At 48.0% G+C, this 7266-nt stretch overlaps 1 protein-coding gene across 4 annotated transcripts in view; it reads right to left on the bottom strand.

The window, feature by feature from the left end:
* Window positions 1-2016: 2016 nt before the first annotated feature.
* Window positions 2017-7266, bottom strand: part of LOC114114981 (keratin-associated protein 5-4-like) — a 16956-nt gene continuing 11706 nt past the window's right edge. For all 4 annotated transcript variants that reach the window (XM_060416172.1, XM_060416171.1, XM_060416173.1 and 1 more), the window contains one exon: window positions 2017-7266. This exon is cut by the window's right edge and continues 6070 nt beyond it. The gene's annotated coding sequence lies outside the window, so the exon portion shown is untranslated.

The following is a 7266-nucleotide window of genomic DNA, read 5'->3' as shown; positions in this document are numbered from 1 at the left end:
CAGTTCTGATGAGATGGATGAAACTGGAGCCAATTATACAGAGTGAAGTAAGTCAGAAAGAAAAACACCAATACAGTATACTAACACATATATATGGAATTTAGGAAGATACCTGTATGCAAGTCAGGAAAAAGACACAGATGTGTATAACGGATTTGGGAGAATGGGAATTCTAACATGTATACTATCATGTAAGAATTCATGTTTCAAAAAGAAAAGAAAAACCATAACTATTAATTAACATCAAAAGAACAAAAAAGAAAAGACGTAGGAGCATTTTGAACACCTTTGATAAAATTTAACATGAAATCATCATTCAAACACCACTGTGCATCCACACCGTCACTCAGGGAGGCCTAGCTGCAGAGGCCAGGCATCAGCCCAGCACTGGTCAGTCCCCTGCCAGCTCAGCTCGCACCTCAAGGTTCCTCCAAGAACCAACAGTGTAAGATCAGAGGCTGCTTTCTTGGTCACAACCCACTGAGCAATCCCACTGCCCAGGGGGCCTTTCACAGTCAGCCTGGGAGTAAGCTCCTACCTCCCAATTTGACTGTGTGAGTGGGCTTCTATACCCAGAAGGACCTTCTGCAGGCAGTTGCGAAGTGAGCAACACCTGGCTTGGAGTTGCTGAATTACAGTGGCAAAAACATTGAATTTAGCAGTTTCCAGCATTTCACTTATTTGAGCATGGGAAGCTTTCAGGAGTCCAAGTGTGCACAGATCACAGGGGCCTAGAAGGCCTGGCTCTAGGGACTGCAAGGGCACAGCTTCATGCCCAGACAGGCCCTGCAGGAGCAGCTGCAGGGGTGCTTGCGGGACAGGGACTGGTGAGCAAAGTACCTGGCATCCAACGCATGGCAGCATGTGCAGATCTCAGGCTGGGTGTGGGGCCGCTCCCTGTCAGCCCCTTTGGGTAGGGGTCCTGCGTGTGTGCACACCTGTCCCAGCAAGGGTTGTGGGAGGGGACCGTCAAGGGCGACACTCTGAGGAGCCCCCTGTTCTGCAGGCCAGTGTCAGGGATACCACACACCTGCACGGAGGAGGATTTCAACTCTGGCTTCTGGAGCCTTTGTGAGTTAGTAGGCAGCTGAATCCACAGTGGACAGTGAGCTGCTCCCCACAGCCTGGTCTGCCCCATCCCACCTTTGGTCAGCTCCCAGGGGATGCCCAACCAACACCCTTTTTTGTTCACCAGTCTGGGCTCCTTGGTCATACCTGTAGTCTTGCTACTTAGGGTCTGTTTGTATTCAATGCTTCCACTGAACACAATGGAAAGACCTGAGGAAACCATGATGGGCGGGCAGCTAAGCAACTCAGACTGTGGCTTCCTGGGAGAGCAGAGGAATGAGCCTGGAGGACCCTCTGCCTCGAGACGGTAGCTACAGTATAGGTGGAAACCACTCTTTACTGTTCAGCACACAGAGACAGACGTAATAAGGAAAACAAGCTTGATATGTGTGCAACTGAAAATCAGTTGGGAAACAGCATAAAGAAGGCAAATTAACAGGACTTAGGTTGAAAGAAAAGGAATAATAGACCAATTCCTTGGATAAAGAAGATACGATACATATATACAATGGACTATAACTCAGCAATAAAAAATTTAAAAATAACACCTTTTGCAGCAACATGAATGGGCCTAGGGCCTTCCCAGGTGGCGCTAGTGGTCAAGAACCCACCTGCAAATGCAGGAGATATTAGAGATATGGGTTCGATCCCTGGGTCGGGAAGATCCCCTGGAGGAGGGCATGGCAGCCCACTCCAGTATTCTTGCCTGGAGAATCCCACGGACAGAGGGGCCTGCCGGGCTACAGTCCATGGGGTCACACAGAGTTAGACACGACTGAAACAGCTTAGCACAGACGCATGGCACGCACTAGAGATTGTTACACTAAGTGAGGTCAGACATAGAAAGACAAATATCGTATCACTTACATGTGAAATATGTAAAAGGCTACAAATGAACTTGCCTACAAAACAGAAATAGAGTTACAGATGTAAAATACAAAGCTCTGATTACCAGGGGGTTGGGCAGGAGGGATAAATTGGGCGACTGGGATTGATATATATATACATACTACTATATATACAATATATAGCTAGTAAGGGCCTACTCTACAGCACAGGGAACTCTACTCGGTAGCCTAGAATGGCCTATATGAGAAAAGAGTCTCAAACACAGTGGATATGTGTAAATGCATATGTGAATGTAACTGATCCATTTTGCTGTGCAGCTGAAAGTAGCGCAACATCGTAAGTCAACTATACGCCAATAAAAAATTTTTAATAGAGCAGTTCCTAGAAGGCCTTTCATTAGTATATTTAATATATTCAGAAAGATAAGAGGATGGCGTAGCAACCTAGGGTGCAAGGACAGGATATTCTGAAGTGAACACAGATGGCAGAAAATAGAATTTGGGGAATTAAAAATATATAATCACTGACATTTAAATACCAATAGTGTCAACAAAATATTCCATAGCAGCAAAACTGTCCTTCAGAATGAAGGAAAAAAGATATTCCCAGATTAGCCAGAGGCGAGGAAGTCTGTTATGAGTAGCCTTGGCCTATAACAAATGCTCCACTTGAAGTTACAATGGAAAGACGCTGGACAGTCGTTTGAGGCTGTGCGGGAAACAAGGGCACTGGCCGTCATAACCGCACAGTGAGCGTAGAGGCCATCATCACTGGCTTACGGCTTGTGACTCCTCTTATTTTCCTATGTGACTGAAAAGACATGTGCATAAGACAGTAATTATAAATCTACTGTAAAGGGCACACAAATGTATAAAGGATGTAATTTGTATGCATGTACTCAATGCCCCTAATTGTACACTTTAAAATGGTTACTGGTGAATTTTACGCTATGTGAATTCTACCTCAATAAAAAATAAATAAATAAAATCAGTAAAATAGCTTGTCTTAGGCCAGTCTCCCCAGGAATAGACCCTGAGATGAGAATTGTTGCACAGGCAGCTTATTAAGAAAATATTCCCAGGAGAATCCAAAACTACCCAAAGTGATCTACAGACTACATGAAATGCCCATCAAAATTCCAATGTCCTTTTTACGGAAGTGGGCATGCTAGAATATGTCAGTTATATGAAATCGGAAACCAGTAGCTGCCACATTCTACAGGAGGAATTCGGAAACACCGCGTGTATCGAGGGCCCAGGGTGTGTCCCAGAGAGCTCTCCACTGTGGCATGCATGCGTGCGTGCTAAATCGCTGCACTCATGTCCGACTCTTTGCAGCCCCATGGACTGTAGCCCACCAGGCTCCTCTGTCCATGGGGCTCTCCAGGCAAGAATACTGGAGTGGGTTGCCATGCCCTCCTCCAGGAGATCTTCCCGACCCAGGGATCAAACCCACATCTCTTACGTCTCCTCCATTGCCCGGTGGATTCTTTGCCACTAAAGCCACCTGGAAAGCACCCTCCTCTGTGGGCAGAGCCAAATGTAGGAGATTCTATTCCCAAACTGGGCTCTCTGGTAACCATGGGGATGTTGGGCCCTCGAAAAAGGAGGTCAGGGCAATGCATGACTATCAGAAGCCGGATGAACAAGTACCATCATGAGCAGCAAGGTCAGAATGGCAGCCTAGGGGCTCTGACCCTCAGGTGTCCATGGAGGTGAACTTGGTAAGAACTTGGTGTTTCTGAGGCAATATAGATAGCTTACAAACCAAAAAATAAAAAATAAAAATCAGAATGAGAAGAAGGATGAGGCAGCTATCCCAGAGGAAATCTTTATCTCTGCCCTTGCTTCCAGATCTAAGCCAGTGTTCAGACCCAGAACCTGTGTCCTATGAAGGACCTTGCATACATGGGCAAGCATGTACAGCAAGTGACTCCTCCAGTCTTTCCCAACAGGACGGATGACCATTTACAGAGTAGTTATATCTTAGGAGAAGAACACCCAGATCTTTCAAGGATGTGGAACACAGGGTCCATGTTCGCTCTGACAGCTAGAGACCCAAAGTGCCATACAGCTTTCCCTATGGAGACGGAGTGTACAGGGACCTATAACAAGTCAGGTTCTTCTGCATGTCCACCTGGGGGTCACTCTTCAGGTTCCCTAAAGCCAAGCATATCGGATCCTTGGAAAGACACTCTGCGTTGGGTGGCGGGGGGTGGGGGGCAGTAAATCCTTAAGAGATTCATACATCTCCATTGGAATGGGATACAAGGCCCCATTGGGACTTCCTGGTGTTTCTCTTCCACACTGAAGGGTAAGACACAACACCTCACACCTCCTCCCACCAAGAAGGAAGCACAGTGCCCCTCTGGTTTTTGGAGGCAGCATGCTCTGCACTTGGGGAGACCGCACCACATGAAGCCCAGAGAGGAAATGGTTTTACGTCAGGTCCCAGCTGTAGTATAACCAGGCTTACCAATTGGATAGTGGAGCTCATTAGATCCCATGGCACCAGAGAGGTATGAGGTGCAGAAAGACACTGTGAGGAACATCGGATCAGCTCCGGTTGGGAGGTTCTCTTCTCATTCACCATTTCTGCAGTTCCTGACATGCACCAGACACTGGCAGAAAGCAAGCATCCAAGCATGGAATCTGAGTGGCCCTGTGGCCCGAACTGTCCATGACAAGCTCCAGGCCCTCCAGGTCATAAGGTTAGGTGGGCCCTGCTAATCACCATCAGGCAGGTCCAGAGGGGCCAGTAAGCTGAAGGAACAGTTAGCTGGGTTCTTTAAGCTGTCATACAGAAGCGCTTCCTCAGCCCTCCTGGCCTTCTGGGGGCCCTTAAGACTAGCTGACGATGAAGAGAAAATCAAGATGGGTTGGCTCAGCGAGTGGACTGCTGCTGTGCCCAGAGAAAACCTTGCAAACAGTGGTGATAGGTACCTCCTAATGCATGGACCTCCTCCTAAGACCAGCTACCTTGCAGCCCAAGATAAAAGTATAAGGGAGACATGGAGGCAGCAGGAAATCCAGCTAAATATGAGCAGCAAATAGTTAGGCTAGGTAAGGAGCCTGGAAGAAGCAACTTGGGAGTGTAAGAAGCAGGAGTTCTGGGGAGAGGGCACAAAGCTCTGAGATTTTTCTGTCACATGCTGAAGCCACCTGAGGGCAGCCACTGCGGAAGACTCAACCACCGTCAAGTGCTGTGCAGGGAGTTCATGGAGGCCGACGGGAGGCCAGGCTAAGACCCTGCACAACCTCCTGAAGAAAGCAACCTACCAGCTCAGGGCCACATTGCCTGCAACTGGACAGCTTCCTTTCTGACCAGGACTGACTTTGCCTTTCCAACTTGCAGTGGTTCAGCAACACAAAGCTCACCAATGTCTGATTTACCTCTACAGGATCCCGCAGACCCTCACTAAAGGGTCCCCTTTAAAACATGGAACCCACCACCTCTCCCACCAGTCAGAAGCTGTCTTTGACTGGCCTCTGAAAGATGCAGATGAGGCACCAGCTTAGAAGTAAAAACTCTGCAAGGATGGGGCACTATGTCTCAGAATGTGGCATGTACTGTATTTTTTTTAATTTATTTATTTTTAATGGAAGGATAATTATTTTACAACATTGTATTGGTCTCTGCCATCCGTCAACATGAATCAGCCATTGGTGTACATATGTCCCCTCCCTCTTGAAACTCCCTCCTACCTCCCACCCCATCCCGCATCTCTAGGTTGTCATAGAGCCCCAGTTTGAGTTCCCGGAGTCATACAGCAAATCCCCACTGACTCTTTTACATGTGGCGTGTACTTTAAATCAATGTCTGCTCTATGGTGCAGAGATCTTAGGTCTTGAAAAGATAGAATTCTACCAGGGAGTCCAATAAGAGTCCCACTAGATTTCAAGTGATAGCTTCCACCAGATTGAGTACCTCTGCTGACACGGCTAATGAACCTTGATCATCCTGAGGAGTTGGGCTGGGGCTACATAACGGAGGCAGGGTCAGAAACAATGGTTTAGACCCAGACAATCCCCAGGGGTGTCCTTTGCTCTTCAAATGCTTGGTTGTGACTGTAAGTGGCAAATGAAGTCACTACAGCCTGAGGAGTGTCTCATACTTCTCAAGGATGAGAATCTGGGTTATTCCTTGCCCCAGGCAAACCACAAAGGCCAGCAGACGTCAGGACACTACATGAGGAAGGACACTGCATGGGGAGGGCGAGCATGATGAGTATCATCAGGCTTAGGGCCTACTGCAGCAGCAGGAGCATGGTGTATCCCACCAACCGTCCTTTTCAACATTTTCTAAGAACGTGTGACCAGCCGAATCTCAAGGAAGCCAGCCAGATAGAGTGGATTTAATAAGAGCAGTAAGGATGTGGTCGATGCCCTTGGTTTTCTCCCAGATCCTCTGTGGCAGCTGGTGTGCCCACAGCCAGCTGCTGTGAGTGTTGGCTGGAGAAGTTAACAGCTGCTCTTCTCAAGAGGGTTATCCTTGTCCAAGTGGGAGTGCCTGGTCTGGGAAGCTAGCACCGCCCCCGCTGCAAGGCTGACCTGAGCCTGGGCCCATGGAAGATCTGAGCAGGATGGCCAGTCCTTTGTCTCAAGGTTGCAGCAACTCTGCCACCAGTTCCCACGCAAGGACTTCTCTCTGGGCTTCAGTGCAGGACATATCCTGGCTTAGCGTTCTCCTCCTCCTATAAGACTAATGCTTCTCTGGCAGCTCAGACAGTAAAGATGTGCCTGCAATGCAGGAGACCCGAGGTCAATCCCTGGGTCGGGAAGATCCCCTGGAGAAGGAAATGGCAACCCACTCCAGTATACTTGGCTAGGAAACCCCACGGACAGAGGAATCTGGCAGGATACAGTCCATGGGGTCACAAAGAGTTAGACACGTCTGAGTGACTAAGCGCACACACACACACACACACAAAGCATTAACCATGAGGAAAAACATGAAATTTTGAACATTGTAATTAAAATTTTCTTTTCATCAGAAGACACTATTGAAGACATCGGAAGACACTCTTCAGGCGGCCCAGGACTTCTCAGGTGGCCCAGTGGTAACGAATCCACCTGCCAGTGCAGGAGACACAAGAGACCCAGGTTCAATCCCTGGGTTGGGAAGATCCCCTGGAGAAGGAAATGCAATCCTCTCCAGCATTCTTGCCTGGGAAAGCCCGTGGACAGCTACAGTCCATGGGGCCAAAAAGAGTCGGACGCAACTAAGCCCCCACACATTGAATCAGTGAGAAACCGTGAAGTTTAAGAAAATATAACTCACAAAACTGACAAATACGAAGAGCTTCAAAAAAACCAAGAAAAAGATAACCCAGTAGAGAAATGGCTAATG

This window comes from Ovis aries, chromosome 5, assembly GCF_016772045.2.
Source record: "Ovis aries strain OAR_USU_Benz2616 breed Rambouillet chromosome 5, ARS-UI_Ramb_v3.0, whole genome shotgun sequence".
NCBI classification, from domain to species: Eukaryota; Metazoa; Chordata; class Mammalia; order Artiodactyla; family Bovidae; genus Ovis; species Ovis aries.
This window is presented reverse-complemented; position numbering and strand designations above follow the sequence as displayed.